General features: G+C 45.4%; 9 non-coding genes across 9 annotated transcripts; all 9 read left to right on the top strand.

The window, feature by feature from the left end:
• The first annotated feature begins 9,507 nt into the window (after nucleotides 1–9,507).
• trnan-guu (transfer RNA asparagine (anticodon GUU)) lies at nucleotides 9,508–9,581 on the top strand. Its single transcript has one exon. It is a non-coding gene; the product is annotated as a tRNA-Asn (tRNA).
• A 1,880-nt stretch (nucleotides 9,582–11,461) lies between these two features.
• On the top strand, nucleotides 11,462–11,535 carry trnan-guu (transfer RNA asparagine (anticodon GUU)). The gene has a single exon. It is a non-coding gene; the product is annotated as a tRNA-Asn (tRNA).
• Nucleotides 11,536–13,461: 1,926 nt separating this feature from the next.
• Nucleotides 13,462–13,535, top strand: trnan-guu (transfer RNA asparagine (anticodon GUU)). The gene has a single exon. It is a non-coding gene; the product is annotated as a tRNA-Asn (tRNA).
• Nucleotides 13,536–15,431: 1,896 nt separating this feature from the next.
• On the top strand, nucleotides 15,432–15,505 carry trnan-guu (transfer RNA asparagine (anticodon GUU)). The gene has a single exon. It is a non-coding gene; the product is annotated as a tRNA-Asn (tRNA).
• A 1,915-nt stretch (nucleotides 15,506–17,420) lies between these two features.
• trnan-guu (transfer RNA asparagine (anticodon GUU)) lies at nucleotides 17,421–17,494 on the top strand. The gene has a single exon. It is a non-coding gene; the product is annotated as a tRNA-Asn (tRNA).
• A 1,896-nt stretch (nucleotides 17,495–19,390) lies between these two features.
• trnan-guu (transfer RNA asparagine (anticodon GUU)) lies at nucleotides 19,391–19,464 on the top strand. Its single transcript has one exon. It is a non-coding gene; the product is annotated as a tRNA-Asn (tRNA).
• Nucleotides 19,465–21,380: 1,916 nt separating this feature from the next.
• On the top strand, nucleotides 21,381–21,454 carry trnan-guu (transfer RNA asparagine (anticodon GUU)). Its single transcript has one exon. It is a non-coding gene; the product is annotated as a tRNA-Asn (tRNA).
• A 1,896-nt stretch (nucleotides 21,455–23,350) lies between these two features.
• On the top strand, nucleotides 23,351–23,424 carry trnan-guu (transfer RNA asparagine (anticodon GUU)). Its single transcript has one exon. It is a non-coding gene; the product is annotated as a tRNA-Asn (tRNA).
• Nucleotides 23,425–25,340: 1,916 nt separating this feature from the next.
• On the top strand, nucleotides 25,341–25,414 carry trnan-guu (transfer RNA asparagine (anticodon GUU)). Its single transcript has one exon. It is a non-coding gene; the product is annotated as a tRNA-Asn (tRNA).
• The last annotated feature ends 1,810 nt before the right edge of the window (nucleotides 25,415–27,224 follow it).

Raw genomic sequence — 27,224 nt, 5'->3', positions numbered from 1 at the left:
GTGCCAGATTGTCTATAGATTAGCAGTTTCGCTGGATTGGCCATGAACAACGTGCCGGGTGACGGGTATTCTACGGAGGAGCTTGGTCACGTCGACCTCTGCTGATTTTTAAAAAAACATTTCATCCTGTATCCCTTTCCTCTCATTCCTGAATATTGTCCGTGCAAACAAACTCTCTCTCTATTTCCAAGATTGAGCTTCTCCACCCACATACCAGTTGCACTTAGGCGCGCCTCTCATTCGCAGTCTCACCGTCTTTGATCAAAAGAGAAAAATCTCGGCCTCTTTCGTCCAACTATTGGTGTTGGGGTGAATGTCTCTCTATGGTAATTTATGTTAATATTGATTAACTCTTTGGATGTGAACTGACTGTTTAAAATCAGAATGACAGCATTTGGCGTGTTTAAAATTGGAACCGGAGGAAAGAAATCAAATCAATGTGGCATGAAATAGAAAAATCACCAGTGTGGGTGATTCGACCCCACAGAGGGACAAAGTATAAAAAACGTTTTATTCGGGGGTGGGATAACACTTCGTCTCCGGGGGGAGGGGGGGAGGGGGGTCGAACCACCAACTTTTCGGTTAACAGACGAACGCGCTAAACGATTGCGCCACAGTGATGGCAAATGCTCTGCCAGTTCGAATAAACAAGCCAAATTATGATGGAAACAGTCTCATCTTGTCCACATCGTAACAGCAAATTCTTGCTGATGCACCAATCTGGAACAAATACACAAAAGGCTGGGCAATCTCAGCAGGTCTGTCAGCATCTGTGGACAGAGAGCGGAGTCTGTGTTTCAAGCCAGGGTGACTGTATCACAGAACGAAGAGTACACGAATTCCGTAGCCCTGTCAATAACGCGCCTCCAGCGTTTTTACATTCGAGCCATTGTCATATTTTCCGCTTCCCGATATTCGCAATGAAACTATAATTAAACTGTATTGTCTGATGTGCAGTAAGGACAGTTTTCTAAATGTCAGTTATTTTCTCGAATAATTCTTTTTTTTTTATTAAATATTTTATTGAAAATTTTTGGTCAACCAACACCATACATTGTGCATCCTTTACACAATATTATAACAACACAAATAACAATGACCTATTTTATAAACAAAAAATGAATAAATAATAAATAACAAAAATGAAAACTAGCCCTAATTGGCAACTGCCTTGTCACAAGTAACACTCTCCAAAAATATAATTTAACAGTCCAATATATAATTATCTGTAGCAACGACCTATACATACTATACAGTATATATTAACAACCCTGAGAGTCCTTCTGGTTCCTCCTCCACCCCCCCACCCCTCCCCCTCCCCCCGATCCTGGGCTGCTGCTGCTGCCTTCTTTTTCCCATTCCGTCTATCTTTCTGCGAGGTATTCGACGAACGGTTGCCACCGCCTGGTGAACCCTTGAGCCGACCCCCTTCGGACGAACTTAATCCGCTCTAGCTTCATAAACCCCGCCATGTCATTTTCCAGGTCTCCACCCCCGGGGGCTTGGCTTCTTTCCACATTAGCAATATCCTGCGCCGGGCTACTAGCGACGCAAAGGCCAAAACATCGGCCTCTCTCGCCTCCTGCACTCCCGGCTCTTGTGCAACCCCAAATATAGCCAACCCCCAGCTTGGTTCGACCCGGACTCCTACTACTTTTGAAAGCACCTTTGTCACCCCCATCCAAAACCCCTGTAGTGCCGGGCATGACCAAAACATATGGGTATGATTCGCTGGGCTTCTCGAGCACCTCGCACACCTATCCTCCACCCCAAAAAATTTACTGAGCCGTGCTCCAGTCATATGTGCCCTGTGTAATACCTTATACTGAATCAGGCTTAGCCTGGCACACGAGGACGACGAGTTTACCCTGCTTAGGGCATCTGCCCACAGCCCCTCCTCGATCTCCTCCCCCAGCTCTTCTTCCCATTTCCCTTTTAGTTCATCTACCATAGTCTCCCCTTCGTCCCTCATTTCCCTATATATATCTGACACCTTACCATCCCCCACCCATGTCTTTGAGATCACTCTGTCCTGCACCTCTTGTGTCGGGAGCTGCGGGAATTCCCTCACCTGTTGCCTCGCAAAAGCCCTCAGTTGCATATACCTGAATGCATTCCCTTGGGGCAACCCATATTTCTCGGTCAGCGCTCCCAGACTCGCGAACTTCCCATCCACAAACAGATCTTTAAGTTGCGTTATTCCTGCTCTTTGCCACATTCCATATCCCCATCCATTCCCCCCGGGGCAAACCTATGGTTGTTTCTTATCGGGGACCCCCCCAAGGCTCCAGTCTTTCCCCTATGCCGTCTCCACTGTCCCCAAATCTTCAGTGTAGCCACCACCACCGGGCTTGTGGTGTAGTTCCTCGGTGAGAACGGCAATGGGGCTGTCACCATAGCCTGTAGGCTAGTCCCCCGACAGGACGCCCTCTCTAATCTCTTCCACGCCGCTCCCTACTCCTCTCCCATCCACTTACTCACCATCGAAATATTTGCGGCCCAATAATACTCACTTAGGCTCGGTAGTGCCAGCCCCCCTATCCCTGCTACGCTGTAAGAATCCCTTCCTCACTCTCGGGGTCTTCCCGGCCCACACAAAACCCATGATGCTCTTTTCAATCCTTTTTAAAAAAGCCTTCGTGATCACCACCGGGAGGCACTGAAACACAAAGAGGAATCTCGGGAGGACCACCATCTTAACTGCCTGCACCCTCCCTGCCATTGACAGGGATACCATATCCCATCTCTTGAAATCCTCCTCCATCTGTTCCACCAACCGCGTTAAATTTAACCTATGCAATGTGCCCCAATTCTTAGCTATCTGGATCCCCAGGTAACGAAAGTCCCTTGTTACCTTCCTCAACGGTAGGTCCTCTATTTCTCTACTCTGCTCCCCTGGATGCACCACAAACAACTCACTTTTCCCCATGTTCAATTTATACCCTGAAAAATCCCCATACTCCCCAAGTATCCACATTATTTCTGGCAGCCCCTCCGCCGGGTCCGCCACGTATAGTAGCAAATCGTCCGCATACAAAGATACCCGGTGCTCTTCTCCTCCCCTAAGTACTCCCCTCCACTTCTTGGAACCCCTCAACGCTATCGCCAGGGGCTCAATCGCCAGTGCAAACAATAATGGGGACAGAGGGCATCCCTGCCTTGTCCCTCTATGGAGCCGAAAATATGCAGATCCCCGTCCATTCGTGACCACGCTCGCCACTAGGGCCCTATACAACAGCTGCACCCATCTAACATACCCCTCTCCAAAACCAAATCTCCTCAACACCTCCCACAAATAATCCCACTCCACTCTATCAAATGCTTTCTCGGCATCCATCGCCACTACTATCTCCGTTTCTCCCTCTGGTGGGGCCATCATCATTACCCCTAACAACCTCCGTATATTCGTGTTCAGCTGTCTCCCTTCACAAACCCAGTTTGGTCCTCGTGGACCACCCCCGGGACACATTCCTCTATTCTCATTGCCATTACCTTGGCCAGGACCTTGGCATCTACATTTAGGAGGGAAATAGGTCTATAGGACCCGCATTGTAGCGGGTCCTTTTCCTTCTTTAAGAGAAGCGATATCGTTGCTTCAGACATAGTCGGGGGCAGTTGTCCCCTTTCCTTTGCCTCATTAAAGGTCCTCGTCAGTACCGGGGCGAGCAAGTCCACATATTTTCTATAGAATTCGACTGGGAATCCATACGGTCCCGGGGCCTTTCCCGCCTGCATGCTCCTAATTCCTTTCACCACTTCTTCTACCTCGATCTGTGCTCCCAGTCCCACCCTTTCCTGCTCTTCCACCTTGGGAAATTCCAGCCGATCCAAGAAGCCCATCATGCTCTCCCTCCCATCCGGGGGTTGAGCTTCATATAATTTTTTATAAAATGTCTTGAACACTCCATTCACTCTCTCCGCTCCCCGCTCCATCTCTCCTTCCTCATCCCTCACTCCCCCTATTTCCCTCGCTGCTCCCCTTTTCCTCAATTGGTGTGCCAGCAACCTGCTCGCCTTCTCCCCATATTCGTACTGTACACCCTGTGCCTTCCTCCATTGTGCCTCTGCAGTGCCTGTAGTCAGCAAGTCAAATTCTACATGTAGCCTTTGCCTTTCCCTGTACAGTCCCTCCTCCGGTGCTTCCGCATATTGTCTGTCCACCCTCAAAAGTTCTTGCAGCAACCGCTCCCGTTCCTTACTCTCCTGCTTCCCTTTATGTGCCCTTATTGATATCAGCTCCCCTCTAACCACCGCCTTCAACGCCTCCCAGACCACTCCCACCTGGACCTCCCCATTATCATTGAGTTCCAAGTACTTTTCAATGCACCCCCTCACCCTTAGACACACACCCTCATCTGCCATTAGTCCCATGTCCATTCTCCAGGGTGGGCGCCCTCCTGTTTCCTCCCCTATCTCCAAGTCCACCCAGTGTGGAGCGTGATCCGAAATGGCTATAGCCGTATACTCCGTTCCCCTCACCTTCGGGATCAATGCCCTACCCAGCACAAAAAAGTCTATTCGCGAGTAGACTTTATGGACATAGGAGAAAAACGAGAACTCCTTACTCCTAGGTCTGCTAAATCTCCACGGGTCTACACCTCCCATCTGCTCCATAAAATCTTTAAGTACCTTGGCTGCTGCCGGCCTCCTTCCAGTCCTGGACTTTGACCTATCCAGCCCTGGTTCCAACACCGTATTAAAATCTCCCCCCATTATCAGCTTTCCCATCTCTAGGTCCGGAATGCGTCCTAGCATCCGCCTCTTAAAATTGGCATCATCCCAGTTCGGGGCATATACGTTTACCAAAACCACCATCTCCCCCTGTAGTTTGCCACTCACCATCACGTATCTGCCCCCGTTATCCGCCACTATAGTCTTTGCCTCGAACATTACCCGCTTCCCCACTAATATAGCCACCCCCCTGTTTTTCGCATCTAGCCCCGAATGGAACACCTGCCCCACCCATCCTTTGCGTAGCCTAACCTGGTCTATTAGTTTCAGGTGCGTTTCCTGTAACATAACCACATCTGCCTTAAGTATCTTAAGGTGTGCGAGTACCCGTGCCCTCTTTATCGGCCCGTTCAGCCCTCTCACGTTCCACGTGATCAGCCGAGTTGGGGGGCTTCCTACCCCCCCCCTTGTCGATTAGCCATCACCTTTTTCCAGCTCCTCACCCGGTTCCCACGCAGCTGTATCTCCCCCAGGCGGTGCCCCCCGCCCATCCTCTCCCATACCAGCTCCCCCCTCTCCCCAGCAGCAGCAACCCAGTAATTCCCCCCTCCCACCCCCCCCCCCGCTAGATCCCCCGCTAGCGTAATTACTCCCCCCATGTTGCTCCCAGAAGTCAGCAAACTCTGGCTGACCTCGGCTTCCCCCCGTGACCTCGGCTCGCACCGTGCGACGCTCCCTCCTTCCTGCTTCTCTATTCCCGCCATGATTAGCATAGCGCAGGAACCAAGCCCGCGCTTCTCCCTTGGCCCCGCCCCCAATGGCCAACGCCCCATCTCCTCCACCTCCCCTCCTCCCCCATCACCAACTGTGGGAGAGAGAAAAGTTACCACATCGCAGGATTAGTACATAAAACCCCTCTTTGCCCCCCACATTCGCCCCACCACTTTGTTCGAACGTTCTTTTTAATAACCCGCTCATTCCAGTTTTTCTTCCACAATAAAAATACACGCTTCATCCGCCGTCTCAAAGTAGTGGTGCCTCCCTCGATATGTGACCCACAGTCTTGCCGGTTGCAGCATTCCAAATTTTATCTTCTTTTTATGAAGCACCGCCTTGGCCCGATTAAAGCTCGCCCTCCTTCTCGCCACCTCCGCACTCGAGTCTTGATAAACGCGGATCACCGCATTCTCCCATTTACTGCTCCGAGTTTCTTCACCCATCTAAGGACCATTTCTCTATCCTTAAAACGGAGGAATCTCACCACTATGGCTCTGGGAATTTCTCCTGCTCTCGGTCCTCGCGCCATCACTCGGTATGCTCCCTCCACCTCCAACGGACCCGCCGGGGCCTCCGCTCCCATTAACGAGTGCAGCATCGTGCTCACATATGCCCCGACGACCGCTCCCTCCACACCTTCAGGAAGACCAAGAATCCTCAGGTTGTTCCTCCTTGCGTTGTTTTCCAGTGCCTCCAACCTTTCCACACATCGTTTCTGATGTGCCTCCTGCGTCTCCGTCTTCACCACCAGGCCCTGTATATCGTCCTCATTCTCGGCTGCCTTTGCCGTCACGACCCGAAGCTCCCGCTCCTGGGTCTTTTGTTCCTCCTTTAGCCCTTCGATCGCCTGTAGTATCGGGGCCAACAGCTCTTTCTTCATTTCCTTTTTGATCTCTTCCACACAGCATTTCAAGAACTCTTGTTGTTCAGGGCCCCATGTTAAACTGCCACCTTCTGACGCCATCTTGGTTTTTGCTTGCCTTCCTTGCCGCTGTTCTAAAGGATCCACTGCAATCTGGCCACTCTCTCCTCCTTTTTCCATCCGTATCCAGGGGGGATTCCCTTCTGGTTTACCGCACAGTGATTTTAGCCGTCAAAATTGCCGTTGGGGCTCCTATCAAGAGCCCAAAAGTCCGTTTCACAGGGAGCTGCCGAAACGTGCGACTCAGCTGGTCATCGCCGCACCCGGAAGTTCTTCTCGAATAATTCTAATCAAAGGAAATGTGTCTTGACTGTTGCTGATCAGTCGTGCAGCGCCCTTCGTTCTCCCCGGATATATACACTTTAACCCAGCCTCATAAAAATAACAATGCAATGGCTATAATATATAATACATACCAATTCCGATATTCATCCCAAACTTATGGTATTTGGACTTTCTCCCGGTGTCTGCGTCGGTTTTCTCCGCCTGCTCGAGGTCCCTCCCAGTGCAAAGATGTGAACGTTCGGTGTATTGGCCATGCTAAAGTGTGCCAGATTGTCCATGGATTAACAGTTTCGCTGGATTGGCCGTGATCAGCGTGCGGGATTACGGATATTTTACGGAGGAACTTGGCCTCTTTGTCCTTGCTGATTTTTTGAAACCATTTCTACCAGCATTCCTTTCCTCTCATTCTTGAATATTGCCAGTGCAAACAAACTCTCTCTCTATTTCCACGATTTACTTTCTCCGCCCCCATACCAGTTGCGCGTTGGAGCGCCTCTCATTTGCCGTCTCACCCTCTTTGATCTAAAGAGAAAAATCAAGGCCCCTTTCGTTCCACTGTTGCTGTTAGAGTGAATGTCTCTCCATGGTGCTTCAAATTAATATTGATTAACTCTTTGGATGCAACCTGACTGTTTAAAATCAGAAAGACAGCATTTGGCGTGTTTAATATTGGAACCGGAGAAAAGAATTCAAATCAACGTGGCATGAAATATAAAACGTGACTAAGTTCCCCCGGAGAATACCCGTAACCGGGCTCGTTGATGATGGCTAATCCAGCGAAACTGCTAATCGATGGAAAATCGGGCACACTTGAGCATGGCCAATCCACCGAACCTTCACATATTTGGACTGTGGCAGCGACCTCCAGCAGGCGGAGAAAACCGATGCAGACGCCGGGAAAACGTCCAAGTACCATATGTTTGTGATGAATATCGAAATTGTTATGCATTGTATATTACAGCGTTCGCATGGTAATTTTTATGAGCCTGAATTAAAGTGTATATATTCTTGTTGCAGGAACATTATTATGGAACCATGGTTAAGGCATTCAAACTCTGTATCTACTAAAGTTGTTATTAGAGAATCATAAAGTTTGGGCCATGATAGATTCCAAACAGTTGATGACTAAGTACATCGCCAGTTACAGGTTGTTTCGGCTGCGACGTGTGGCGCCGTGATCGTCTACTCGTCAGTATTTTGCGGTGTGGCCGCAGCAACCTTAGATCGAATCCGAAATACGAGCAGCGATAATTTGATGTGTTTTTCCGAAAGTTAATCGTGGAAATAGAGAGAGAGGTTGTTTGCACTTGCAATATTCAAGAATGAGAGGAAAGGAATGCTGGGAGAAATGGTTTCAAAAAATCAGCAAGAGACAAAGAGACCAATTTCCTCCGTAGAATACCCGTAATCCCGCAAATTGATCAGGGCCAATCCAGCGAAACTGTTAACCCATGGACAATCTGGCTCATTTTAGCATGGCCAATACACCGAACGTTCACATCTTTGCACTGCGGGAGGGACCTCGAGCAGGTAGAGAAAAACGATGCAGACACCGGGAGAACGTCCAAATACCATAAGTTTGGGATGAATATCGGAATTGGTATGTATTATATATTATAGCCATTGCATTGTTATTTTTATGAGCCCGGTTAATTATCCTTGTTGCAGGAACATTATTATGGAACCAAAGTTAAGGCATCCAAACTTGTGTATCTACTAAAGTTGTTTTTAGGGAGTCATAAACTGTGCGTCATGATAGATTCCAAACAGTTGATGACCAAGTACATCGACAGTTACAGACATGCTTCGCCGGTGACGTGTGGCGCCGTGATCGTCTCGTGGTTAGTGCTCTGCGTTGTGGCCGCAGCAATTTCGATTCAGAGTCACGACAGCGATAATTTGATGAGTTTTTCGCAAATGAACTGATGAGGAATTCTCTGAGGAAAGGAATCTTTAAAACGGGCTAACATCTGAGTGCATGTTTCTGCTCCTGTTTGATGCTCCAGAATTCAAACGCTTGTGAATACGAGAATCTCTTCAGCTCCCAGTTTTTTATTTTAACTATTATCAGCAAGCATACTCCTCAGGTTCTTGTCTGGTTGGAAGTGAAAACAGTCTCTCTCAATTTGCTGCATCAGCTTCTTTGGCCATTCACCCAAAATGTTCAAGTGTCTCAAGTAAAGACCGACGTAACCTTCTGTATACGCGGAGAATATTCTTGGTCTGGATGGTCCCTCCAACTCCATGAATTTCCTGACATCTGTCATGATGCAATGAGGAGGAGCGGGCAGGATTTTGGGAGATAATGCCAGCTGGCAATGGAGAAAATGGAAAAGAAGCGACACACGAAAATCAAGCACTAGTTTTGTGAATGTTGGGAAACACTTCGAGAAAGAGACACCGGAGAGAACGAAGGACGCTGCCCGACTGCTCATCGACAGTGACGTCACATTTCCTTTGGTTAGAATGATTCGAGAAATCAACTGATATTTAGAAACTAAGAAAACTGTCCTTACTGCACATCAGAAAATACAGTTTAATTACAGTTTCATTGCGAATATCTGGAAGCAGAAAATACAACAATGGCTCGAATGTAGAAGGCTGGAGGGCGTTATTGACAGGGCTACAGATAACGGCGTAGTCTTTGTTCTGTGACACATAATCACCCTGGCTTGAAACACAGACTCCGTTTTCTCTCCACAGATGCTGTCAGACCTGCTGAGATTGCCCAGCATTTTGTGTTTTTGTTCCAGATCGGTGCATCAACAAGAATGAGCTGTTACGATGTGGACAAGATGAGACTGTGTCCATCTTAAATTGGCTTGTTTATTGGAGCTAACAGAGCATTTGTCGTCTCTGTGGCGCAATCGTTTCGCGCGTTCGGCTGTTAATCGAAAGGTTGGTGGTTCGATCCCACCCAGAGGCGGAGGGTTATCCCACCCCGGGTGAAGCGTATTTTACCTTGTCCCTCTGTAGGGTCGATTTTATATTTCATGCCACGTTGATTTGATTTCTTTTCTCCGGTTCCAATATTAAACACGCCAAATGCTGTCTTTCTGATTTTAAACAGTCAGTTCGCATCCAAATGGTTAATCAATATGAATTTGAATTTCCATAGAGAGACATTCACCCAATAGCAACAGTGGGATGAAAGGATCTTAGATTTTTCTCTTTGGATCAAAGAGGGCGAGACGGCGAATGAGAGACGCTCCAAAGTTCAACTGGTATGCGGGCGGAGATGTTGAGTCGTAGAAATAGAGAGAAAGTTGGTTTGCCCTGACAATATTCAGGAATGAGAGGAAAGTGAGACAGGATGAAATGGTTATTTTAAAATCAGCAGGGGTCTTCGTGATCAAGCTCCTCCGTAGAATGCCAGTCACCTGGCACGTTGATCTTGGCCAATCCAGCAAAACTGGTATTCTATGGACAATCTGGCACACTTTAGCATGGCCAATCAACCGAACCTTCACATCTTTGGACTATGGGAGGGACGTCGAGCAGGCGGAGAAAACCGATGCAGAGACGGGAGAACGTCCAAATGCCATATATTTGGGATGAATGTCGAAATTGTTATGTATTATCTATTATAGCGGTTCTTTTTATCAGCTTGGGTTAAAATATATATCTCCTTGTTGCAGGAACATTACTCTGGAACCAATGTTGAGGTATCCAAACTGTGTATCTACGAAACTTGTAATGAGAGAGTCATGAAGTGTTGGCCATGATAGATTCCAAACAGTTGGTGATCAAGTACATCGGCAGTCACTGTGCACCTCGGCGGTAACGTGTGGCGTCGTGATCGTGTAGTGGTTAGTAATTTGCGCTGTGGCTGCATCAACCTCGCTTCGACTCCGAGTCACGACAGCGGTAAGTTAATGTGTATCTCGGAAATGAACGGGTGCGGAATTCTCTGTGTAAGGCCTCTTTAAAGTCGGTCACAACTGAGTGCATGTTTCGGCTCCTGAATTCAAACTGTTGTGAATACGAGAATCTCCTCAGATCACGGTTTTATATTTTAACTATTATCATCTATCATACTCCTACGGGTCTTTTAGTTTTGCAAGTGAAAACAGTCTCTCTCAATTTGTTCCATCAACTTCTTCGGCAATTCACCCAAAACCTTCATGTGTCTCAACCAAATACCCACTGAACCTTCTTAATACGCGGAGAATAATCTTGGTCACGATAGTCCCTCCATGGAAATGAATTTCCTGACATCTGGTCATGAAGCAGTGAGGAGGAGTGGGCAGAATTCTGAGAAATAGAGCCACTTGGCAGTGGAGAAAAGGATACGAAGCAACACACGAAAATCAAGCACTAGGTTTGTGAATGTTGGGAAACACTTCGAGAAAGAGACTCCGGGGAGAACGAAGGGCGCTGCCCGACTGATCGTCGACAGTCAAGACACATTTCCTTTGGTTAGAATGAGCAATCAACTGATATTTAGAAACTAAGAAAACTGTCCTAACTGCACATCAGAAAATACAGTTTTATTATAGTTTCACTGCGAATATCTGGAAGCAGAAAATACAAAAATGGCTCGAATGTAAAATGGTGGAGGAGCGTTATTGACAGGGCTACGGATAATGGTGTAGTCTTTGTTCTGTAACACAAAGTCACCCTGTCTTGAACCACAGACTCCGTTCTGACTTCTCAGATGCTGTAAGACCTGCCGAGATTGCCCAACCTTTTGTGTTTTTGTTACAGATTTGTGCATGGACAATAACTTGCTCTGAGGACGTGGCTAGGATGAGATTGTTTCCATCATAATTTGGCATGTTTATTCGAGAGACGTGAGCAGTTGCCGTCTCTGTGGCGCAATCGGTTAGCGCGTTCGGCTGTTAACCGAAAGGTTGGTGGTTCAATCCCACCCGGAGACGAAATGATATCTCTCCTGCGGAGGAACTATTTTGTATACTTCGTCTCTCAGTGGGATCGAATCAACGCCTTAGTGCTTTTTATATTTCATGCCACGTTGATTTGATTTATTTTCTCCGGTTCCAATATTAAGCACGCCAAATGCTGTCTTTATGATTTCAAACAGTCAGTTCGCATCCAAAGGTTTAATCAATATGAATTTGAACCACCATGGAGAGACATTCACCTAACAGCAACAGTGGAACGAAAGGGGCCTAGATTTTTCTCTTTAGATCAAAGAGAGTGAGACGGCGAATGAGAGGTGCTCCAACGCGCAACTGGTATTTGGGCGGAGAAAGTCAATCGTGGAAATAGAGAGAGAGTTTGTTTGCACTTGCAATATTCAAGAATAGGGGGAAAGGAATGCTGGGAGAAATCGTTTCAAAAAATCAGCAAGAGACGAAGAGACCAAGTTCCTCCGTAGAATACCCGTAATCCCGCAAATTGATCACGGCCAATCCAGCGAAACTGTTAACCCATGGACAATCTGGCTCATTTTAGCATGGCCAATACACCGAACGTTCACATCTTTGCACTGCGGGAGGGACCTCGAGCAGGTAGAGAAAACCGATGCAGACACCGGGAGAACGTCCAAATACCATAAGTTTGGGATGAATATCGGAATTGTTATGTATTATATATTATAGCCATTGCATTGTTATTTTTATGAGCCCGGTTAATTATCCTTGTTGCAGGAACATTATTATGGAACCAAAGTTAAGGCATCCAAACTTGTGTATCTACTAAAGTTGTTTTTAGGGAGTCATAAACTGTGCGTCATGATAGATTCCAAACAGTTGATGACCAAGTACATCGACAGTTACAGACATGCTTCGCCGGTGACGTGTGGCGCCGTGATCGTCTCGTGGTTAGTGCTCTGAGTTGTGGCCGCAGCAATTTCGATTCAGAGTCACGGCAGCGATAATTTGATGAGTTTTTCGCAAATGAACTGATGAGGAATTCTCTGAGGAAAGGACTCTTTAAAACGGGCTCACATCTGAGTGCATGCTTCTGCTCCTATTTGATGCTCCAGAATTCAAACGCTTGTGAATACGAGAATCTCTTCAGCTCCCAGTTTTTTATTTTAACTATTATCAGCAAGCATACTCCTCAGGTTCTTGTCTGGTTGGAAGTGAAAACAGTCTCTCTCAATTTGCAGCATCAGCTTCTTTGGCCATTCACCCAAAATGTTCAAGTGTCTCAAGTAAAGACCCACGGAACCTTCTGTATACGCGGAGAATATTCTTGGTCTGGATGGTCCCTCCATCTCCATGAATTTCCTGACATCTGTTATGATGCAATGAAGAGGAGCGGGCAGGATTTTGGGAGATAATGCCAGTTGGCAATGGAGAAAATGGAAAAGAAGCGACACACGAAAATCAAGCACTAGTTTTGTGAATGTTGGGATACACTTCGAGAAAGAGACACCGGGGAGAACGAAGGGCGCTGCCCGACTGCTCATCGACAGTGACGTCGCATTTCTTTTGGTTAGAATGATTCGAGAAATCAACTGATATTTAGAATCTAAGAAAACTGTCCTTACTGCACATCAGAATATACAGTTTAATTATAGTTTCATTTCATTTCATTGCGAATATGTGGAAGCAGAAAATACAACAATGGCTCGAATGTAGAAGGCTGGAGGGCGTTATTGACAGGGCTACGGATAATGGCGTAGTCTTTGTTCTGTGACACATAATCAACCTGGCTTGAAACACAGACTCCGTTCCCTCTCCACAGATGCTGTCAGACCTGCTGAGATTGCCCAGCATTTTGTGTTTTTGTTCCAGATTGGTGCATCAACAAGAAGGAACTGTTACGATGTGGACAAGATGAGACTGTGTCCATCTTAAATTGGCTTGTTTATTGGAGCTAAAAGAGCATTTGTCGTCTCTGTGGCGCAATCGGTCAGCGCGTTCGGCTGTTAACTGAAAGGTTGGTGTTTCGATCCCACCCAGAGACGAAGTGTTATCCCACCCCGCGTGAACCGCATTTTACTTTGTCCCTCTGTGGGATCGAATCACCGCCGTGGTGCTTTTTATATTTCATGCCACGTTGATTTGATTTCTTTGCTCCGGTTCCAATATTAAACACGCCAAATTCTGTCTTTCTGATTTTAAACATTCAGTTCGCATCCAAAGGGTTAATGAATATGAATTTGAATTACCATAGAGAGACATTCACCAAATAGCAACAGTGGGATGAAAGGTTCTTAGATTTTTCTCTTTGGATCAAAGAGGGCGAGACGGCGAATGAGAGACGCTCCAAAGTTCAACTGGTATGCGGGCGGAGATGTTGAGTCGTAGATGTGAGAGAAAGTTGGTTTGCACTGACAATATTCAGGAATGAGAGGAAAGGGATACAGGATGAAATGGTTTTTAAAAAATCAGCAGGGGTCTTCGTGATCAAGCTCCTCCGTAGAATGCCAGTCACCTGGCACGTTGATCTTGGCCAATCCAGCGAAACTGCTAGTCTATGGACAATCTGGCACACTTTAGCATGGCCAATCCACCGAACCTTCACATCTTTGGACTATGGGAGGGACCTTTAGCAGGCGGAGAAAATCGATGCAGAGACGGGAGAAAGTCCAAATGCCATATATTTGGGCTGAATGTCGAAATTGTTATGTGTTATCTATTATAGCGGTTCTTTTTATCAGCGTGGGTTAAAATGTATATATCCTTGTTGCAGGAACATTACTCTGGAACCAATGTTGAGGTATCCAAACTGTGTATCTACGAAACTTGTAATGAGAGAGTCATAAAGTGTTGGCCATGATAGATTCCAAACAGTTGATGATCAAGTACATCGGCAGTCACTGTGCACCTCGGCGGGAACGTGTGGCGTCGTGATCGTATAGTGGTTAGTACTTTGCGCTGTGGCTGCATCAACCTCGCTTCGACTCCGAGTCACGACAGCGGTAAGTTAATGCGTATCTCGAAAATTAACGGGTGCGGAATTCTCTGTGTAAGGCCTTTTCAAAGCGGGTAACAACTGAGTGCATGTTTCTGCTCCTGTTAGAGGCCCCTGAATTCAAACTGTTGTGAATACGAGAATCTCCTCAGATCACGGTTTTATATTTTCATCTATCATACTCCTCCGGGTCTTTTATTTTTGCAAGTGAAAACAGTCTCTCTCAATTTGTTACATCAGCTTCTTCGGCTATTCTCCCAAAACTTTCAAGTGTCTCAACCAAATACCCACTGAACCTTCTTTATACGCGGAGAATAATCTTGGTCTCGATAGTCCCTCCATGGAAATGAATTTCCTGACATCTTGTCATGAAGCAGTGAGGAGGAGTGGGCAGAATTCTGAGAAATAGAGTCACTTGGCAGTGGAGAAAAGGAAACGAAGCAACACACGAAAATCAAGCACTTTGTGAATGTTGGGAAAGACTTCGAGAAAGAGACTCCGGGGAGAACGAAGGGCGCTGCCCGACTGATCGTCGACAGTCAAGACACATTTCCTTTCGTTAGAATGAGAAATCAACTGATATGTAGAAACTAAGAAAACTGTCCTAACTGCACATCAGAAAATACAGTTTTGTTATAGTTTCACTGCGAATATCTGGAAGTAGAAAATACAAAAATGGCTCGAATGTAAAATGGTGGAGGAGCGTTATTGACAGGGCTACGGATAATGGTGTAGTCTTTGTTCTGTAACACAAAGTCACCCTGTCTTGAACCACAGACTCCGTTCTGACTTCTCAGATGCTGTAAGACCTGCCGAGATTGCCCAACCTTTTGTGTTTTTGTTCCAGATTTGTGCATGGACAATAACTTGCTCTGAGGACATGGCCAGGATGAGATTGTTTCCATCATAATGTGGCATGTTTATTCGAGTGACATGAGCAGTTGCCGTCTCTGTGGCGCAATCGGTTAGCGCGTTCGGCTGTTAACCGAAAGGTTGGTGGTTCAATCCCAGCCGGAGACGAAATGATATCCATCCCGAGGATGCTCTATTTTGTATACTTCGTCTCTCAGTGGGATCGAATCACCGCCTTGGTGCTTTTTATATTTCATGCCACGTTGATTTGACTTATTTTCGCCGGTTCCAATATTAAACACGCCAAATGCTGTCTTTATGATTTCAAACAGTCAGTTCGCATCCAAAGGTTTAATCAATATGAATTTGAACCACCATGGAGAGACATTCACCTGACAGCAACAGTGGAACGAAAGGGGCCTAGATTTTTCTCTTTAGATCAAAGAGTGTGAGACGGCGAATGAGAGGCTCTCCAACGCGCAACTGGTATTTGGGCGGAGAAAGCCAATCGTGGAAATAGAGAGAGAGTTTGTTTGCACTGGCAATATTCAAGAATGAGAGGAAAGGAATGCTGGGAGAAATCGTTTCAAAAAATCAGCAAGAGACAAAGAGTGCAAGTTCCTCCGTAGAATACTCGTAATCCCGCAAATTGATCACGGCCAATCCAGCGAAACTGTTAATCCATGGACAATCTGGCTCATTTTAGCATGGCCAATACACCGAACGTTCACATCTTTGCACTGCGGGAGGGACCTCGAGCAGGTAGAGAAAACCGATGCAGACACCGGGAGAACGTCCAAATACCGTACGTTTGGGATGAATATCGGAATTGTTATGTATTATATATTATAGCCATTGCATTGTTATTTTTATGAGCCCGGTTAATTATCCTTGTTGCAGGAACATTATTATGGAACCAAAGTTAAGACATCCAAACTTGTGTATCTACTAAAGTTGTTTTAGGGAGTCATAAAATGTGCGTCATGTTAGATTCCAAACAGTTGATGACCAAGTACATCGACAGTTACAGACATGCTTCGCCGGTGACGTGTGGCGCCGTGATCGTCTCGTGGTTAGTGCGCTGCGTTGTGGCCGCAGCAATTTCGATTCAGAGTCACGGCAGCGATAATTTGATGAGTTTTTCGCAAATGAACTGATGAGGAATTCTCTGAGGAAAGGACTCTTTAAAACGGGCTCACATCTGAGTGCATGCTTCTGCTCCTGTTTGATGCTCCAGAATTCAAACGCTTGTGAATACGAGAATCTCTTCAGCTCCCAGTTTTTTATCTTAACTATTATCAGCAAGCATACTCCTCAGGTTCTTGTCTGGTTGGAAGTGAAAACAGTCTCTCTCAATTTGCTGCATCAGCTTCTTTGGCCATTCACCCAAAATGTTCAAGTGTCTCATGTAAAGACCCACGGAACCTTCTGTATACGCGGAGAATATTCTTGGTCTGGATGGTCCCTCCATCTCCATGAATTTCCTGACATCTGTCATGATGCAATGAAGAGGAGCGGGCAGGATTTTGGGAGATAATGCCAGTTGGCAATGGAGAAAATGGAAAAGAAGCGACACTCGAAAATCAAGCACTTGTTTTGTGAATGTTGGGAAACACATCGAGAAAGAGACACCGGGGAGAACGAAGGGCGCTGCCCGACTGCTCATCGACAGTGACGTCACATTTCCTTTGATTGGAATGATTCGAGAATTCAACTGATATTTAGAAACTAAGAAAACTGTCCTTACTGCACATCAGAAAATACAGTTTAATTATAGTTTCATTGCGAATATCTGGAAGCAGAAAATACAACAATGGCTCGAATGTAGAAGGCTGGAGGGCGTTATTGACAGGTCTACGGATAATGGCGTAGTCTTTGTTCTGTGACACATAATCAACCTGGCTTGAAACACAGACTCCGTTCCCTCTCCACAGATGCTGTCAGACCTGCTGAGATTGCCCAGCATTTTGTGTTTTTGTTCCAGATTGGTGCATCAACAAGAAGGAACTGTTACGATGTGGACAAGATGAGACTGTGTCCATCTTAAATTGGCTTGTTTATTGGAGCTAAAAGAGCATTTGTCGTCTCTGTGGCGCAATCGGTCAGCGCGTTCGGCTGTTAACTGAAAGGTTGGTGTTTCGATCCCACCCAGAGACGAAGTGTTATCCCACCCCGCGTGAACCGCATTTTACTTTGTCCCTCTGTGGGATCGAATCACCGCCTTGGTGCTCTTTATATTTCATGCCACGTTGATTTGATTTCTTTGCTCCGGTTCCAATATTAAACACGCCAAATTCTGTCTTTCTGATTTTAAACATTCAGTTCGCATCCAAAGGGTTAATGAATATGAATTTGAATTACCATAGAGAGACATTCACCAAATAGCAACAGTGGGATGAAAGGTTCTTAGATTTTTCTCTTTGGATCAAAGAGGGCGAGACGGCGAATGAGAGACGCTCCAAAGTTCAACTGGTATGCGGGCGGAGATGTTGAGTCGTAGATGTGAGAGAAAGTTGGTTTGCACTGACAATATTCAGGAATGAGAGGAAAGGGATACAGGATGAAATGGTTTTTAAAAAATCAGCAGGGGTCTTCGTGATCAAGCTCCTCCGTAGAATGCCAGTCACCTGGCACGTTGATCTTGGCCAATCCAGCGAAACTGCTAGTCTATGGACAATCTGGCACACTTTAGCATGGCCAATCCACCGAACCTTCACATCTTTGGACTATGGGAGGGACCTTTAGCAGGCGGAGAAAATCGATGCAGAGACGGGAGAAAGTCCAAATGCCATATATTTGGGCTGAATGTCGAAATTGTTATGTGTTATCTATTATAGCGGTTCTTTTTATCAGCGTGGGTTAAAATGTATATATCCTTGTTGCAGGAACATTACTCTGGAACCAATGATGAGGTATCCAAACTGTGTATCTACGAAACTTGTAATGAGAGAGTCATAAAGTGTTGGCCATGATAGATTCCAAACAGTTGATGATCAAGTACATCGGCAGTCACTGTGCACCTCGGCGGGAACGTGTGGCGTCGTGATCGTATAGTGGTTAGTACTTTGCGCTGTGGCTGCATCAACCTCGCTTCGACTCCGAGTCATGACAGCGGTAAGTTAATGCGTATCTCGAAAATTAACGGGTGCGGAATTCTCTGTGTAAGGCCTTTTCAAAGCGGGTAACAACTGAGTGCATGTTTCTGCTCCTGTTAGAGGCCCCTGAATTCAAACTGTTGTGAATACGAGAATCTCCTCAGATCACGGTTTTATATTTTCATCTATCATACTCCTCCGGGTCTTTTATTTTTGCAAGTGAAAACAGTCTCTCTCAATTTGTTACATCAGCTTCTTCGGCTATTCTCCCAAAACTTTCAAGTGTCTCAACCAAATACCCACTGAACCTTCTTTATACGCGGAGAATAATCTTGGTCTCGATAGTCCCTCCATGGAAATGAATTTCCTGACATCTTGTCATGAAGCAGTGAGGAGGAGTGGGCAGAATTCTGAGAAATAGAGTCACTTGGCAGTGGAGAAAAGGAAACGAAGCAACACACGAAAATCAAGAACTTTGTGAATGTTGGGAAAGACTTCGAGAAAGAGACTCCGGGGAGAACGAAGGGCGCTGCCCGACTGATCGTCGACAGTCAAGACACATTTCCTTTCGTTAGAATGAGAAATCAACTGATATGTAGAAACTAAGAAAACTGTCCTAACTGCACATCAGAAAATACAGTTTTATTATAGTTTCACTGCGAATATCTGGAAGTAGAAAATACAAAAATGGCTCGAATGTAAAATGGTGGAGGAGCGTTATTGACAGGGCTACGGATAATGGTGTAGTCTTTGTTCTGTAACACAAAGTCACCCTGTCTTGAACCACAGACTCCGTTCTGACTTCTCAGATGCTGTAAGACCTGCCGAGATTGCCCAACCTTTTGTGTTTTTGTTCCAGATTTGTGCATGGACAATAACTTGCTCTGAGGACATGGCGAGGATGAGATTGTTTCCATCATAATGTGGCATGTTTATTCGAGTGACATGAGCAGTTGCCGTCTCTGTGGCGCAATCGGTTAGCGCGTTCGGTTGTTAACCGAAAGGTTGGTGGTTCAATCCCACCCGGAGACGAAATGATATCCATCCCGAGGATGCTCTATTTTGTATACTTCGTCTCTCAGTGGGATCGAATCACCGCCTTGGTGCTTTTTATATTTCATGCCACGTTGATTTGATTTATTTTCGCCGGTTCCAATATTAAACACGCCAAATGCTGTCTTTATGATTTCAAACAGTCAGTTCGCATCCAAAGGTTTAATCAATATGAATTTGAACCACCATGGAGAGACATTCACCTGACAGCAACAGTGGAACGAAAGGGGCCTAGATTTTTCTCTTTAGATCAAAGAGTGTGAGACGGCGAATGAGAGGCTCTCCAACGCGCAACTGGTATTTGGGCGGAGAAAGCCAATCGTGGAAATAGAGAGAGAGTTTGTTTGCACTGGCAATATTCAAGAATGAGAGGAAAGGAATGCTGGGAGAAATCGTTTCAAAAAATCAGCAAGAGACAAAGAGTGCAAGTTCCTCCGTAGAATACTCGTAATCCCGCAAATTGATCACGGCCAATCCAGCGAAACTGTTAATCCATGGACAATCTGGCTCATTTTAGCATGGCCAATACACCGAACGTTCACATCTTTGCACTGCGGGAGGGACCTCGAGCAGGTAGAGAAAACCGATGCAGACACCGGGAGAACGTCCAAATACCGTACGTTTGGGATGAATATCGGAATTGTTATGTATTATATATTATAGCCATTGCATTGTTATTTTTATGAGCCCGGCTAATTATCCTTGTTGCAGGAACATTATTATGGAACCAAAGTTAAGACATCCAAACTTGTGTATCTACTAAAGTTGTTTTTAGGGAGTCATAAAATGTGCGTCATGATAGATTCCAAACAGTTGATGACCAAGTACATCGACAGTTACAGACATGCTTCGCCGGTGACGTGTGGCGCCGTGATCGTCTCGTGGTTAGTGCTCTGCGTTGTGGCCGCAGCAATTTCGATTCAGAGTCAGGGCAGCGATAATTTGATGAGTTTTTCGCAAATGAACTGATGAGGAATTCTCTGAGAAAAGGACTCTTTAAAACGGGCTCACATCTGAGTGCATGCTTCTGCTCCTGTTTGATGCTCCAGAATTCAAACGCTTGTGAATACGAGAATCTCTTCAGCTCCCAGTTTTTTATCTTAACTATTATCAGCAAGCATACTCCTCAGGTTCTTGTCTGGTTGGAAGTGAAAACAGTCTCTCTCAATTTGCTGCATCAGCTTCTTTGGCCATTCACCCAAAATGTTCAAGTGTCTCATGTAAAGACCCACGGAACCTTCTGTATACGCGGAGAATATTCTTGGTCTAGATGGTCCCTCCATCTCCATGAATTTCCTGACATCTGTCATGATGCAATGAAGAGGAGCGGGCAGGATTTTGGGAGATAATGCCAGTTGGCAATGGAGAAAATGGAAAAGAAGCGACACTCGAAAATCAAGCACTTGTTTTGTGAATGTTGGGAAACACATCGAGAAAGAGACACCGGGGAGAACGAAGGGCGCTGCCCGACTGCTCATCGACAGTGACGTCACATTTCCTTTGATTGGAATGATTCGAGAATTCAACTGATATTTAGAAACTAAGAAAACTGTCCTTACTGCACATCAGAAAATACAGTTTAATTATAGTTTCATTGCGAATATCTGGAAGCAGAAAATACAACAATGGCTCGAATGTAGAAGGCTGGAGGGCGTTATTGACAGGGCTACGGATAATGGCGTAGTCTTTGTTCTGTGACACATAATCAACCTGGCTTGAAACACAGACTCCGTTCCCTCTCCACAGATGCTGTCAGACCTGCTGAGATTGCCCAGCATTTTGTGTTTTTGTTCCAGATTGGTGCATCAACAAGAAGGAACTGTTACGATGTGGACAAGATGAGACTGTGTCCATCTGAAATTGGCTTGTTTATTGGAGCTAAAAGAGCATTTGTCGTCTCTGTGGCGCAATCGGTCAGCGCGTTCGGCTGTTAACTGAAAGGTTGGTGTTTCGATCCCACCCAGAGACGAAGTGTTATCCCACCCCGCGTGAACCGCATTTTACTTTGTCCCTCTGTGGGATCGAATCACCGCCTTGGTGCTTTTTATATTTCATGCCACGTTGATTTGATTTCTTTGCTCCGGTTCCAATATTAAACACGCCAAATTCTGTCTTTCTGATTTTAAACATTCAGTTCGCATCCAAAGGGTTAATGAATATGAATTTGAATTACCATAGAGAGACATTCACCAAATAGCAACAGTGGGATGAAAGGTTCTTAGATTTTTCTCTTTGGATCAAAGAGGGCGAGACGGCGAATGAGAGACGCTCCAAAGTTCAACTGGTATGCGGGCGGAGATGTTGAGTCGTAGATGTGAGAGAAAGTTGGTTTGCACTGACAATATTCAGGAATGAGAGGAAAGGGATACAGGATGAAATGGTTTTTAAAAAATCAGCAGGGGTCTTCGTGATCAAGCTCCTCCGTAGAATGCCAGTCACCTGGCACGTTGATCTTGGCCAATCCAGCGAAACTGCTAGTCTATGGACAATCTGGCACACTTTAGCATGGCCAATCCACCGAACCTTCACATCTTTGGACTATGGGAGGGACCTTTAGCAGGCGGAGAAAATCGATGCAGAGACGGGAGAAAGTCCAAATGCCATATATTTGGGCTGAATGTCGAAATTGTTATGTGTTATCTATTATAGCGGTTCTTTTTATCAGCGTGGGTTAAAATGTATATATCCTTGTTGCAGGAACATTACTCTGGAACCAATGATGAGGTATCCAAACTGTGTATCTACGAAACTTGTAATGAGAGAGTCATAAAGTGTTGGCCATGATAGATTCCAAACAGTTGATGATCAAGTACATCGGCAGTCACTGTGCACCTCGGCGGGAACGTGTGGCGTCGTGATCGTATAGTGGTTAGTACTTTGCGCTGTGGCTGCATCAACCTCGCTTCGACTCCGAGTCACGACAGCGGTAAGTTAATGCGTATCTCGAAAATTAACGGGTGCGGAATTCTCTGTGTAAGGCCTTTTCAAAGCGGGTAACAACTGAGTGCATGTTTCTGCTCCTGTTAGAGGCCCCTGAATTCAAACTGTTGTGAATACGAGAATCTCCTCAGATCACGGTTTTATATTTTCATCTATCATACTCCTCCGGGTCTTTTATTTTTGCAAGTGAAAACAGTCTCTCTCAATTTGTTACATCAGCTTCTTCGGCTATTCTCCCAAAACTTTCAAGTGTCTCAACCAAATACCCACTGAACCTTCTTTATACGCGGAGAATAATCTTGGTCTCGATAGTCCCTCCATGGAAATGAATTTCCTGACATCTTGTCATGAAGCAGTGAGGAGGAGTGGGCAGAATTCTGAGAAATAGAGTCACTTGGCAGTGGAGAAAAGGAAACGAAGCAACACACGAAAATCAAGAACTTTGTGAATGTTGGGAAAGACTTCGAGAAAGAGACTCCGGGGAGAACGAAGGGCGCTGCCCGACTGATCGTCGACAGTCAAGACACATTTCCTTTCGTTAGAATGAGAAATCAACTGATATGTAGAAACTAAGAAAACTGTCCTAACTGCACATCAGAAAATACAGTTTTATTATAGTTTCACTGCGAATATCTGGAAGTAGAAAATACAAAAATGGCTCGAATGTAAAATGGTGGAGGAGCGTTATTGACAGGGCTACGGATAATGGTGTAGTCTTTGTTCTGTAACACAAAGTCACCCTGTCTTGAACCACAGACTCCGTTCTGACTTCTCAGATGCTGTAAGACCTGCCGAGATTGCCCAACCTTTTGTGTTTTTGTTCCAGATTTGTGCATGGACAATAACTTGCTCTGAGGACATGGCGAGGATGAGATTGTTTCCATCATAATGTGGCATGTTTATTCGAGTGACATGAGCAGTTGCCGTCTCTGTGGCGCAATCGGTTAGCGCGTTCGGTTGTTAACCGAAAGGTTGGTGGTTCAATCCCACCCGGAGACGAAATGATATCCATCCCGAGGATGCTCTATTTTGTATACTTCGTCTCTCAGTGGGATCGAATCACCGCCTTGGTGCTTTTTATATTTCATGCCACGTTGATTTGATTTATTTTCGCCGGTTCCAATATTAAACACGCCAAATGCTGTCTTTATGATTTCAAACAGTCAGTTCGCATCCAAAGGTTTAATCAATATGAATTTGAACCACCATGGAGAGACATTCACCTGACAGCAACAGTGGAACGAAAGGGGCCTAGATTTTTCTCTTTAGATCAAAGAGTGTGAGACGGCGAATGAGAGGCTCTCCAACGCGCAACTGGTATTTGGGCGGAGAAAGCCAATCGTGGAAATAGAGAGAGAGTTTGTTTGCACTGGCAATATTCAAGAATGAGAGGAAAGGAATGATGGGAGAAATCGTTTCAAAAAATCAGCAAGAGACAAAGAGTGCAAGTTCCTCCGTAGAATACTCGTAATCCCGCAAATTGATCACGGCCAATCCAGCGAAACTGTTAATCCATGGACAATCTGGCTCATTTTAGCATGGCCAATACACCGAACGTTCACATCTTTGCACTGCGGGAGGGACCTCGAGCAGGTAGAGAAAACCGATGCAGACACCGGGAGAACGTCCAAATACCGTACGTTTGGGATGAATATCGGAATTGTTATGTATTATATATTATAGCCATTGCATTGTTATTTTTATGAGCCCGGTTAATTATCCTTGTTGCAGGAACATTATTATGGAACCAAAGTTAAGACATCCAAACTTGTGTATCTACTAAAGTTGTTTTTAGGGAGTCATAAAATGTGCGTCATGATAGATTCCAAACAGTTGATGACCAAGTACATCGACAGTTACAGACATGCTTCGCCGGTGACGTGTGGCGCCGTGATCGTCTCGTGGTTAGTGCTCTGCGTTGTGGCCGCAGCAATTTCGATTCAGAGTCAGGGCAGCGATAATTTGATGAGTTTTTCGCAAATGAACTGATGAGGAATTCTCTGAGAAAAGGACTCTTTAAAACGGGCTCACATCTGAGTGCATGCTTCTGCTCCTGTTTGATGCTCCAGAATTCAAACGCTTGTGAATACGAGAATCTCTTCAGCTCCCAGTTTTTTATCTTAACTATTATCAGCAAGCATACTCCTCAGGTTCTTGTCTGGTTGGAAGTGAAAACAGTCTCTCTCAATTTGCTGCATCAGCTTCTTTGGCCATTCACCCAAAATGTTAAAGTGTCTCATGTAAAGACCCACGGAACCTTCTGTATACGCGGAGAATATTCTTGGTCTGGATGGTCCCTCCATCTCCATGAATTTCCTGACATCTGTCATGATGCAATGAAGAGGAGCGTGCAGGATTTTGGGAGATAATGCCAGTTGGCAATGGAGAAAATGGAAAAGAAGCGACACTCGAAAATCAAGCACTAGTTTTGTGAATGTTGGGAAACACTTCGAGAAAGAGACACCGGGGAGAACGAAGGGCGCTGCCCGACTGCTCATCGACAGTGACGTCACATTTCCTTTGATTGGAATGATTCGAGAATTCAACTGATATTTAGAAACTAAGAAAACTGTCCTTACTGCACATCAGAAAATACAGTTTAATTATAGTTTCATTGCGAATATCTGGAAGCAGAAAATACAACAATGGCCCGAATGTAGAAGGTTGGAGGGCGTTATTGGCAGGGCTACGGATAATGGCGTAGTCTTTGTTCTGTGACACATAATCACCCTGGCTTGAAACACAGACTCCGTTCTCTCTCCACAGATGCTGTCAGACCTGCTGAGATTGCCCAGCATTTTGTGTTTTTGTTCCAGATTGGTGCATCAACAAGAATGAGCTGTTACGATGTGGACAAGATGAGACTGTGTCCATCTTAAATTGACTTGTTTATTGGAGCTAACGGAGCATTTGTCGTCTCTGTGGCGCAATCGTTTCGCGCGTTCGGCTGTTAACCGAAAGGTTGGTGGTTCGATCCCACCCAGAGACGGAGTGTTATCCCACCCCGGGTGAAGCGTTTTTTACTTTGTCCCTCTGTAGGGTCGATTTTATATTTCATGCCACGTTGATTTGATTTCTTTTCTCCGGTTCCAATATTAAACACGCCAAATGCTGTCTTTCTGATTTTAAACAGTCAGTTCGCATCCAAATGGTTAATCAATATGAATTTGAATTTCCATAGAGAGACATTCACCCAATAGCAACAGTGGGATGAAAGGATCTTAGATTTTCCTCTTTGGATCAAAGAGGGCGAGACGGCGAATGAGAGACGCTCCAAAGTTCAACTGGTATGCGGGCGGAGATGTTGAGTCGTAGAAATAGAGAGAAAGTTGGTTTGCCCTGACAATATTCAGGAATGAGAGGAAAGTGAGACAGGATGAAATGGTTATTTTAAAATCAGCAGGGGTCTTCGTGATCAAGCTCCTCCGTAGAATGCCAGTCACCTGGCACGTTGATCTTGGCCAATCCAGCAAAACTGGTATTCTATGGACAATCTGGCACACTTTAGCATGGCCAATCAACCGAACCTTCACATCTTTGGACTATGGGAGGGACGTCGAGCAGGCGGAGAAAACCGATGCAGAGACGGGAGAACGTCCAAATGCCATATATTTGGGATGAATGTCGAAATTGTTATGTATTATCTATTATAGCGGTTCTTTTTATCAGCGTGGGTTAAAATATATATCTCCTTGTTGCAGGAACATTACTCTGGAACCAATGTTGAGGTATCCAAACTGTGTATCTACGAAACTTGTAATGAGAGAGTCATAAAGTGTTGGCCATGATAGATTCCAAACAGTTGGTGATCAAGTACATCGGCAGTCACTGTGCACTTCGGCGGGAACGTGTGGCGTCGTGATCGTATAGTGGTTAGTACTTTGCGCTGTGGCTGCATCAACCTCGCTTCGACTCCGAGTCACGACAGCGGTAAGTTAATGCGTATCTCGAAAATTAACGGGTGCGGAATTCTCTGTGTAAGACCTCTTTAAAGCGGGTCACAACTGAGTGCACGTTTCTGCTCCTGTTAAAGGCCCCTGAATTCAAACTGTTGTGAATACGAGAATCTCCTCAGATCACGGTTTTATATTTTCATCTATCATACTCCTCCGGGTCTTTTATTTTTGCAAGTGAAAACAGTCTCTCTCAATTTGTTACATCAGCTTCTTCGGCTATTCTCCCAAAACGTTCAAGTGTCTCAACCAAATACCCACTGAACCTTCTTTATACGCGGAGAATAATCTTGGTCTCGATAGTCCCTCCATGGAAATGAATTTCCTGACATCTGGTCATGAAGCAGTGAGGAGGAGTGGGCAGAATTCTGAGAAATAGAGCCACTTGGCAGTGGAGAAAAGGAAACGAAGCAACACACGAAAATCAAGCACTTTGTGAATGTTGGGAAAGACTTCGAGAAAGAGACTCCGGGGAGAACGAAGGGCGCTGCCCGACTGATCGTCGACAGTCAAGACACATTTCCTTTGGTTAGAATGAGAAATCAACTGATATTTAGAAACTAAGAAAACTGTCCTAACTGCACATCAGAAAATACAGTTTTATTATAGTTTCACTGCGAATATCTGGAAGCAGAAAATACAAAAATGGCTCGAATGTAAAATGGTGGAGGAGCGTTATTGACAGGGCTACGGATAATGGTGTAGTCTTTGTTCTGTAAAACAAAGTCACCCTGTCCTGAACCACAGACTCCGTTCTGACTTCTCAGATGCTGTAAGATCTGCCGAGATTGCCCAACCTTTGTGTTTTTGTTCCAGATTTGTGCATGGACAATAATTTGCTCTGAG

The sequence above is a fragment of the Scyliorhinus torazame genome, chromosome 14, assembly GCF_047496885.1.
Source record: "Scyliorhinus torazame isolate Kashiwa2021f chromosome 14, sScyTor2.1, whole genome shotgun sequence".
NCBI classification, from domain to species: domain Eukaryota; kingdom Metazoa; phylum Chordata; class Chondrichthyes; order Carcharhiniformes; family Scyliorhinidae; genus Scyliorhinus; species Scyliorhinus torazame.
The sequence above is the reverse complement of the archived record's forward strand: the minus strand, read 5'-3'. Positions and strand labels throughout refer to the sequence as shown.